Source organism: Oncorhynchus masou, chromosome 24 (genome assembly GCF_036934945.1).
Source record: "Oncorhynchus masou masou isolate Uvic2021 chromosome 24, UVic_Omas_1.1, whole genome shotgun sequence".
Classification (NCBI taxonomy): domain Eukaryota; kingdom Metazoa; phylum Chordata; class Actinopteri; order Salmoniformes; family Salmonidae; genus Oncorhynchus; species Oncorhynchus masou.
The window spans coordinates 2,881,312-2,891,311 of record NC_088235.1 but is presented as its reverse complement, the minus strand read 5'-3'; the positions used below and the strand labels follow the sequence as shown (position 1 = coordinate 2,891,311).

General features: G+C 42.3%; 1 pseudogene; it reads left to right on the top strand.

Moving 5' to 3' along the window:
- LOC135513362 (ryanodine receptor 2-like) overlaps positions 1 to 10,000 on the top strand; it is a 358,078-nt pseudogene that overhangs the window by 324,311 nt on the left and 23,767 nt on the right.

Below are 10,000 nucleotides of genomic sequence, written 5' to 3'. Positions count from 1 at the left end.
GCACCAGATACCCTACCCAGTGCACTACTGTAGACCAGCTCTGCTCTGTGTAGGGTATAGGGTGCCTTTTGGGACCCAGTCAGCTATTACAGCAGGGTACGGGTCCACAGAGGCCACAGGCTGGGCTAATTGTCCTGTAAATGTTTAAATGTCAAACCTAACGATCACGATCGTCTCGCAGTGGAGGTGCTTTGACTCTGCAACCCTATGGATCCCATATTAATGATATAGAGAAATTAATGAATATGGCAAACCATTTCCGTTAATCCATTCCATCGGTGGATAACGTACTCTGTATCGACTGACCATGTGACCATTTGGAGGATGTTGATTAGTAATTTACTCTGTATCGACTGACCATGTGGATAATCGTTATTGTTTGGAGGATGTTGATTAGTAATGTACTCTGTATCGACTGACCATGTGGATAATCGTTATTGTTTGGAGGATGTTGATTAGTAATGTACTCTGTATCGACTGACCATGTGACCATTTGGAGGATGTTGATTAGGAATGTACTCTGTATCGACTGACCATGTGGATAATCGTTATTGTTTGGAGGATGTTGATTAGAAATGTAATGTACTCTGTATCGACTGACCATGTGGATAATCGTTATTGTTTGGAGGATGTTGATTAGTAATGTACTCTGTATCGACTGACCATGTGGATAATCGTTATTGTTTGGAGGATGTTGATTAGTAATGTACTCTGTATCGACTGACCATGTGACCATTTGGAGGATGTTGATTAGTAATGTAATGTAATAATATATAATATATCCCATTTAGCAGACGCTTTTGTCCAAAGCGACTTACAAGTCGGCTGGGGCCACTACTTTTACATATGGGTGGCCCTAGCGGGAATCGAACCCACGACGCTTGGCGTTGCAAGCGCCATGCTCTACCGACTGAGCCACACAGGACCCATATCGACTGACCATGTGGATAATCGTTATTGTTTGGAGGATGTTGATTAGTAATGTACTCTGTATCGACTGACCATGTGGATATTTGTTATTGTTTGGAGGATGTTGATTAGTAATGTACTCTGTATCGACTGACCATGTGGATAGTCGTTATTGTTTGGAGGATGTTGATTAGTAATGTACTCTGTATCGACTGACCATGTGGATAGTCGTTATTGTTTGGAGGATGTTGATTAGTAATGTACTCTGTATCGACTGACCATGTGACCATTTGTTATTGTTTGGAGGATGTTGATTAGTAATGTACTCTGTATCGACTGACCATGTGGATAGTCGTTATTGTTTGGAGGATGTTGATTAGTAATGTAATGTACTCTGTATCGACTGACCATGTGGATTATCGTTATTGTTTGGAGGATGTTGATTAGTAATGTACTCTGTATCGACTGACCATGTGGATAATCTTTATTGTTTGGAGGATGTTGATTAGTAATGTACTCTGTATCGACTGACCATGTGACCATTTGGAGGATGTTGATTAGTAATGTACTCTGTATCGACTGACCATGTGGATAATCGTTATTGTTTGGAGGATGTTGATTAGTAATGTACTCTGTATCGACTGACCATGTGGATAATCGTTATTGTTTGGAGGATGTTGATTAGTAATGTAATGTACTCTGTATCGACTGACCATGTGGATAATCTTTATTGTTTGGAGGATGTTGATTAGTAATGTACTCTGTATCGACTGACCATGTGACCATTTGGAGGATGTTGATTAGTAATGTACTCTGTATCGACTGACCATGTGGATCATCGTTATTGTTTGGAGGATGTTGATTAGTAATGTACTCTGTATCGACTGACCATGTGGATCATCATTATTGTTTGGAGGATGTTGATTAGTAATGTACTCTGTATCGACTGACCATGTGGATAATCGTTATTGTTTGGAGGATGTTGATTAGTAATGTACTCTGTATCGACTGACCATGTGGATCATCATTATTGTTTGGAGGATGTTGATTAGTAATGTACTCTGTATCGACTGACCATGTGGATAATCGTTATTGTTTGGAGGATGTTGATTAGTAATGTAATGGACTTTGGTTGTGATTTTCAGATCGTTTCCTAACAACTACTGGGATAAGTTTGTGAAGAGGAAGGTAGGTCTGAATTCATATTCACTGAAGTGATATATATTCATTTATCTTCACATCGGTGACCTGTTTAGGACCAGTTTACAACATATTTAGAACCAGTGTATAACCTGTTTAGAACCACTTTAGAACCTGTTTAGAACCAGTTTACAACATATTTAGAACCTGTTAAGAACCAGTTAACTACATATTTAGAACCAGTTAACAACATATTTAGAACTACTTTAGAACCTGTTTAGAACCCGTTTACAACATATTTAGAACCAATTTACAACATATTTAGAACCAGTTTACAACATATTTAGAACCACTTTAGAACCCGTTTAAAACCAATTTACAACAAATTTAAAACCACTTTAGAACCTGTTCAGAACCAGTTTAGAACTGGTTTAGAACCAGTTTACAACATATTTAGAACCAGTTTAGAACCGGTTTAGAACTAGTTTAGAACCAATTTTGAACCAGTTTAGAACCAATTTAGAACCAGTTTACAACATATTGAGAACCAGTTTAGAACCAATTTAGAACCAGTTTACAACATATTTAGAACCAGTTTAGAACCTGTTTACAATTTATTTAGAACACGTTTAGAACCTATTTAGAAACAGTTTACAACACATTTAGAACCTGTTAAGAACCTGTTTACAACATATTTAGAAGCTGTTTAGAAGCTGTTTAGAAGCTGTTTAGAACCTGTTTAGAAGCTATTTAGAAGCTGTTTAGAAACAGTTTACAACACATTTAGAACCTGTTTAGAACCTGTTTAGAAGCTGTTTAGAACCTGTTTAGAATATATTAGAAGTAAAGCTGTGTGGTTCCCCTGCAGGTGATGGATAAGTATGGAGAGTTCTACGGCCATGACCGCATCAGTGAGCTGCTGGGTATGGACAAAGCTGCTCTGGACTTCAGTGACGCCCACGAGAAGAAGAAACCCAAGAAAGACAGCTCGTTAGCCGCAGTGTGAGTCTGGGGGTGGGGAGAGCTCGTTAGCCACAGTGTGAGTCTGAGGATGGGGAGAGCTCGTTAGCCGCAGTGTGAGTCTGGGGGTGGGGAGAGCTCGTTAGCCACAGTGTGAGTCTGGGGGTGGGGAGAGCTCGTTAGCCACAGTGTGAGTCTGGGGGTGGGGAGCGCTCGTTAGCCGCAGTGTGAGTCTGGGGGAGGGGAGAGCTCGTTAGCCGCAGTGTGAGTCTGGGGATGGGGAGAGCTCGTTAGCCGCAGTGTGAGTCTGGGGGAGGGGAGAGCTCGTTAGCCTCAGTGTGAGTCTGGGGGTGGGGAGAGCTCGTTAGCCGCAGTGTGAGTCTGGGGGTGGGGAGAGCTCGTTAGCTGCAGTGTGAGTCTGGGGGTGGGGAGAGCTCGTTAGCCGCAGTGTGAGTCTGGGGGTGGGGAGAGCTGTGAGCTGCAGTGTGAGTCTGGGGGTGGGGAGAGCTCGTTAGCCGCAGTGTGAGTCTGGGGGTGGGGAGAGCTCGTTAGCCGCAGTGTGAGTCTGGGGGTGGGGAGAGCTGTGAGCTGCAGTGTGAGTCTGGGGGTGGGGAGAGCTCGTTAGCCGCAGTGTGAGTCTGGGGGTGGGGAGAGCTCGTTAGCCGCAGTGTGAGTCTGGGGGTGGGGAGAGCTCGTTAGATACACCCCAACATGAATCGTGTTGATGTTGTGTTCTGTCTTGTGTCTCCCCTGGTCTGTTACAGATTAAACTCTGTTGATGTTGTGTTCTCTTGTCTCCCCTGGTCTGTTACAGATTAAACTCTGTTGATGTTGTGTTCTCTTGTCTCCCCTGGTCTGTTACAGATTAAACTCTGTTGATGTTGTGTTCTCTTGTCTCCCCTGGTCTGTTACAGATTAAACTCTGTTGATGTTGTGTTCTCTTGTCTCCCCTGGTCTGTTACAGGTTAAACTCTGTTGATGTCAAGTACCAGATCTGGAAACTCGGGGTCGTCTTCACAGACAATGTAAATAAAGACTTATTTAATCCTGCTAAATTACTTCAACGTTTTATTTAATGTACAATAATACATTTTATATGCCATTTAGCAGACATTATTTCTAACTCTTCTTCTTCTTCTTCTTCTCCTAATCCTTCTTCTTCTTCTCCTAATCCTTCTTCTTCTTCTCCTAATCCTTCTTCTTCTTCTTCTCCTAATCCTTCTTCTTCTTCTTCTTCTTCTTCTTCTTCTTCCTCTTCTTCTTCTTCTTCCTCTTCTTCTTCTTCTTCTTCTTCTTCTTCTCCTAATCCTTCTTCTTCTTCTTCTTCTTCTCCTAATCCTTCTTCTTCTTCTTCTTCTCCTAATCCTTCTTCTTCTTCTTCTTCTTATCCTTCTTCTTCTTCTTATCCTTCTTCTTCTTCTTCTTCTCCTAATCCTTCTTCTTCTTCTTCTCCTAATCCTTCTTCTTCTTCTTCTTCTCCTAATCCTTCTTCTTCTTCTCCTAATCCTTCTTCTTCTTCTTATCCTTCTTCTTCTTCTTCTTCTCCTAATCCTTCTTCTTCTTCTTCTTCTTCTTCTCCTAATCCTTCTTCTTCTTCTTCTTCGTCTTCTTCTTCTTCTACCTGACCCCTGCAGTCGTTCCTGTACCTGGCTTGGTATATGACCATGTCCATCCTGGGTCACTACAACAACTTCTTCTTCGCTGCTCATCTCCTGGACATTGCCATGGGCTTCAAGACCCTCCGCACCATCCTGTCTTCTGTCACGCACAACGGCAAACAGGTACTGGTGTCTCCCCTGGGCTTTATCACTGTGTCTGGGCTTTATCACTGTGTCTGGGCTTTATCACTGTCTGGGCTTTATCACTGTCTGGGCTTTATCACTGTGTCTGGGCTTTATCACTGTGTCTGGGCTTTATCACTGTGTCTGGGCTTTATCACTGTGTCTGGGCTTTATCACTGTGTCTGGGCTGTATCACTGTGTCTGGGCTGTATCACTGTGTCTGGGCTTTTTCACTGTCTGGGCTTTATCACTGTCTGGGCTTTATCACTGTCTGGGCTTTATCTCTGTGTCTGGGCTTTATCACTGTGTCTGGGCTTTATCAATGTCTGGGCTTTATCACTGTGTCTGGGCTTTATCACTGTGTCTGGGCTTTATCACTGTGTCTGGGCTTTATCACTGTGTCTGGGCTTTATCACTGTGTCTGGGCTTTATCACTGTCTGGGCTTTATCACTGTGTCTGGGCTTTATCACTGTGTCTGGGCTTTATCACTGTCTGGGCTTTATCACTGTGTCTGGGCTTCATCACTGTGTCTGGGCTTTATCACTGTCTGGGCTTTATCTCTGTGTCTGGGCTTTATCACTGTGTCTGGGCTTTATCACTGTCTGGGCTTTATCACGTTGTCTGGGCTTTATCACTGTGTCTGGGCTTTATCACTGTGTCTGGGCTTTATCACTGTCTGGGCTTTATCACTGTCTGGGCTTCATCACTGTGTCTGGGCTTTATCACTGTCTGGGCTTTATCACTGTGTCTGGGCTTTATCACTGTGTCTGGGCTTTATCACTGTCTGGGCTTTATCACTGTCTGGGCTTTATCACTGTGTCTGGGCTTTATCACTGTGTCTGGGCTTTATCACTGTGTCTGGGCTTTATCACTGTGTCTCGGCTTTATCACTGTGTCTGGGCTTTATCACTGTCTGGGCTTTATCACTGTGTCTGGGCTTTATCACTGTGTCTGGGCTTTATCACTGTGTCTGGGCTTTATCACTGTCTGGGCTTCATCACTGTGTCTGGGCTTTATCACTGTCTGGGCTTTATCACTGTCTGGGCTTTATCACTGTGTCTGGGCTTTATCACTGTCTGGGCTTTATCACTGTCTGGGCTTTATCACTGTCTGGGCTTTATCACTGTGTCTGGGCTTTATCACTGTCTGGGCTTTATCACTGTGTCTGGGCTTTATCACTGTCTGGGCTTTATCACTGTCTGGGCTTTATCACTGTGTCTGGGCTTTATCACTGTGTCTGGGCTTTATCACTGTCTGGGCTTTATCACTGTCTGGGCTTTATCACTGTCTGGGCTTTATCACTGTGTCTGGGCTTTATCACTGTCTGGGCTTTATCACTGTGTCTGGGCTTTATCACTGTGTCTGGGCTTACTTAGTTTCTAAAGATACAATATGTTACTGTAGGTACATTCACAATATATTACTGTAGATACAAACAGTGTCTAAAGATACAATATATTACTGTAGATACAAACAGTGTCTAAAGATACAATATATTACTGTAGATACAAACAGTGTTGAAAGATACAATATATTACTGTAGATACATACAGCGTTTAAAGATACAATATATTACTGTAGGTTGTTGTTTTGGCTCTGTACTCCAACACTCTGAGGGTATGTGGGTGGGTACGCTACTTTTTGTATTGTCTAGGGTTTTTTGTATGTCTAGGGGGTTTTGTAGGTCTAGGTGATTTGTGTGTGTATGGTGGCCTGATATGGTTCCCAATCAGAGACGGCTGTTTATCGTCCCACATTTTAGGGAACCAATAGTTTTTGAACACATTCACTTGGATGCATCTGCAGTTTGGTTGTTTCAGATGGTGTGGTGTTCAATATAAATGAATGCTAATGCATTGTGTCATTTTGGAGTCACTTTGATTCAAAATGAGATTAGAATGTGTTGCTGAACACTTCTACATTAATGTGGATGCTACCATGGTTACGGATAGTCCTGAATGAATTGTGAATAATAACACTCACAAGACAGGCTAACCGTTACCATTAAGGAGGTTAGCATTAAAACAGGCTAACCTCTCACCATTACCATTAAGGAGATTAGCATTAAAATAGGCTAACCTCCCACGGTCACCATTAAGAAGGTTAGCATTAAAACAGGCTAACCTCTCACCGTTACCATTAAGGAGGTTAGCATTAAAACAGGCAAACCTCTCACCATCACCATTAAGGAGGTTAGCATTAAAACAGGCTAACCTCTCACTGTCACCATTAAGGAGGTTAGCATTAAAACAGGCTAACCTCTCACTGTTACCATTAAGGAGGTTAGCATTAAAACAGGCTAACCTCTCACCATTACCATTAAGGAGGTTAGCATTAAAACAGGCTAACCTCTCACCGTTACCATTAAGGAGGTTAGCATTAAAACAGGCTAACCTCTCACTGTTACCATTAAGGAGGTTAGCATTAAAACAGGCTAACCTCTCACTGTTACCATTAACGAGGTTAGCATTAAAACAGGCTAACCTCTCACCGTCACCATTAAGGAGGTTAGCATTAAAACAGGCTAACCTCTCACCGTCACCATTAAGAAGGTTAGCATTTTATATCATACCCCAAGACATGCTAACCTCTCACCGTTACCATTAAGGATTAGCATTAAAACAGGCTAACCTCTCACCGTTACCATTAAGACGGTTAGCATTAAAACAGGCTAACCTCTCACCATCACCATTAAGGAGATTAGCATTAAAACATGCTAACCTCTCACCGTTACCATTAAGACGGTTAGCATTAAAACAGGCTAACCTCTCATCGTCACCATTTAGGAGATTAGCATTAAAACAGGCTAACCTCTCACCTTTACCATTAAGGAGATTAGCATTAAAACATGCTATCCTCTCACCGTTACCATTAAGAAGGTTAGCATTAAAACAGGCTAACCTCTCACCTTTACCATTAAGGAGATTAGCATTAAAACAGGCTAACCTCTCACCGTTATCATTAAGGAGAATAAGCATTAAAACAGGCTAAACTCTCACCGTTACCATTAAGGAGGTTAGCATTAAAACAGGCTAACCTCTCACCGTTATCATTAAGGAGAATAAGCATTAAAACAGGCTAACCTCTCATCGTCACCATTAAGGAGATTAGCATTAAAACAGGCTAACCTCTCACCGTTACCATTAAGGAGGTTAGCATTAAAACAGGCTAACCTCTCACCTTTACCATTAAGGAGGTTAGCATTAAAACAGGCTAACCTCTCAACGTTACCATTAAGGAGATTAGCATTAAAACAGGCTAACCTCTCACCTTTACCATTAAGGAGATTAGCATTAAAACAGGCTAACCTCTCACCGTCACCATTAAGGAGGTTAGCATTAAAACAGGCTAACCTCTCACCGTTACCATTAAGGAGGTTAGCATTAAAACAGGCTAACCTCTCACCGTTACCATTAAGGAGATTAGCATTAAAACAGGCTAACCTCTCACCTTTACCATTAAGAAGGTTAGCATTAAAACAGGCTAACCTCTCACCGTCACCATTAAGGAGGTTAGCATTAAAACAGGCTAACCTCTCACCGTCACCATTAAGGAGGTTAGCATTAAAACAGGCTAACCTCTCACCTTTACCATTAAGAAGGTTAGCATTAAAACAGGCTAACCTCTCACCGTCACCATTAAGGAGGTTAGCATTAAAACAGGCTAACCTCTCACCTTTACCATTAAGAAGGTTAGCATTAAAACAGGCTAACCTCTCACCGTCACCATTAAGGAGGTTAGCATTAAAATAGGCTAACCTCTCACTGTTACCATTAAGAAGGTTATTGTTTTTTTTTGGGGGGGGGTATTTTTGGGGTTTCTTACTCATCATTATTCACCATTTATTAATAATTATCCAGTCGTTGACATTAGTTGGATGCCTACAGATATAAATGCAATGCGTTTCTGTATGGAGGAATGGTCTAATACCCCAATGTGTTCGACAACATAAGGCTCAGTGCCGTCATCCTCGTAAGGTATTGAAAACAGGGGTGACAATCATTTTGACCCCTACTATTTTGAGAGGGGAAAGTAGTACTTGTTAAACAAAATATTTATCTTTGTGCAATTGTATTAGAATGAAAATAATATATTTCCATGGTTGCTTTCAACTTCTTCACTAATAACGACCTCTGTCTCTCTCGCTCTCTCTGTCTCTCTCTCTCTCTCCTCTCTCTCTGTCTCTCTCTGTCTCTCTCCTCTCTCTCTGTCTCTCCTTTTCTCTCTCCTCTCTCTCTGTCTCTCTTTGTCTCTCTCTGTCTCTCTCTGTCTCTCTCCTCTCTCTGTCTCTCTCGCTCGCTCGCTCTCTTTCTCGCTCTCTCTCTCGCCCCCCCTCTCTCTCCCTCTCTCTCTTTCTCTCTCTCTCTATCTCTATCTCTCCCTCTCTCCCTCTCTCCCTCTCTGTCGCTCTCTCTCTCTCTCTCGCCCCCTTTCTCCCTCTCTCTCTCTCTCTGTCTCTCTCTCTCTCTCTCTCTCTCCCTCTCTCTCTCTCTCTCTCTCTCTCTCTCTCTCTCTCTCTCTCTCCAGCTGGTTCTGACAGTAGGACTACTGGCTGTGGTGGTGTATCTGTACACCGTGGTGGCGTTCAACTTCTTCAGGAAGTTCTACAATAGAGGGGAAGAGGGAGAGACACCAGACATGAAGTGTGATGACATGCTCACAGTGAGTAGTCAAACTGATCTACAATCAGATTATATAGACATGGAGAACATGCTCACAGTGAGTAGTCAAACTGATCTACAATCAGATTATATAGACATGGAGTGTGATGACATGCTCACAGTGAGTAGTCAAACTGATCTACAATCAGATTATATAGACATGGAGAACATGCTCACAGTGAGTAGTCAAACTGATCTACAATCAGATTATATAGACATGGAGTGTGATGACATGCTCACAGTGAGTAGTCAAACTGATCTACAATCAGATTATATAGACATGGAGAACATGCTCACAGTGAGTAGTCAAACTGATCTACAATCAGATTATATAGACATGGAGAACATGCTCACAGTGAGTAGTCAAACCTGAGTCTGTATTCACAAAGAGGCTCAGAGTCCGAATGCTGATCTACCATCAGCTTGTCTTCTAGATCACACTGAATCAGATTATATTGACAAGGAGGACCTGATCCTGGATCAGTTTGTCTTCTAGATCACACTGAATCAGATTATATAGACAAGGAGGACCTGATCCTAGATCAGTT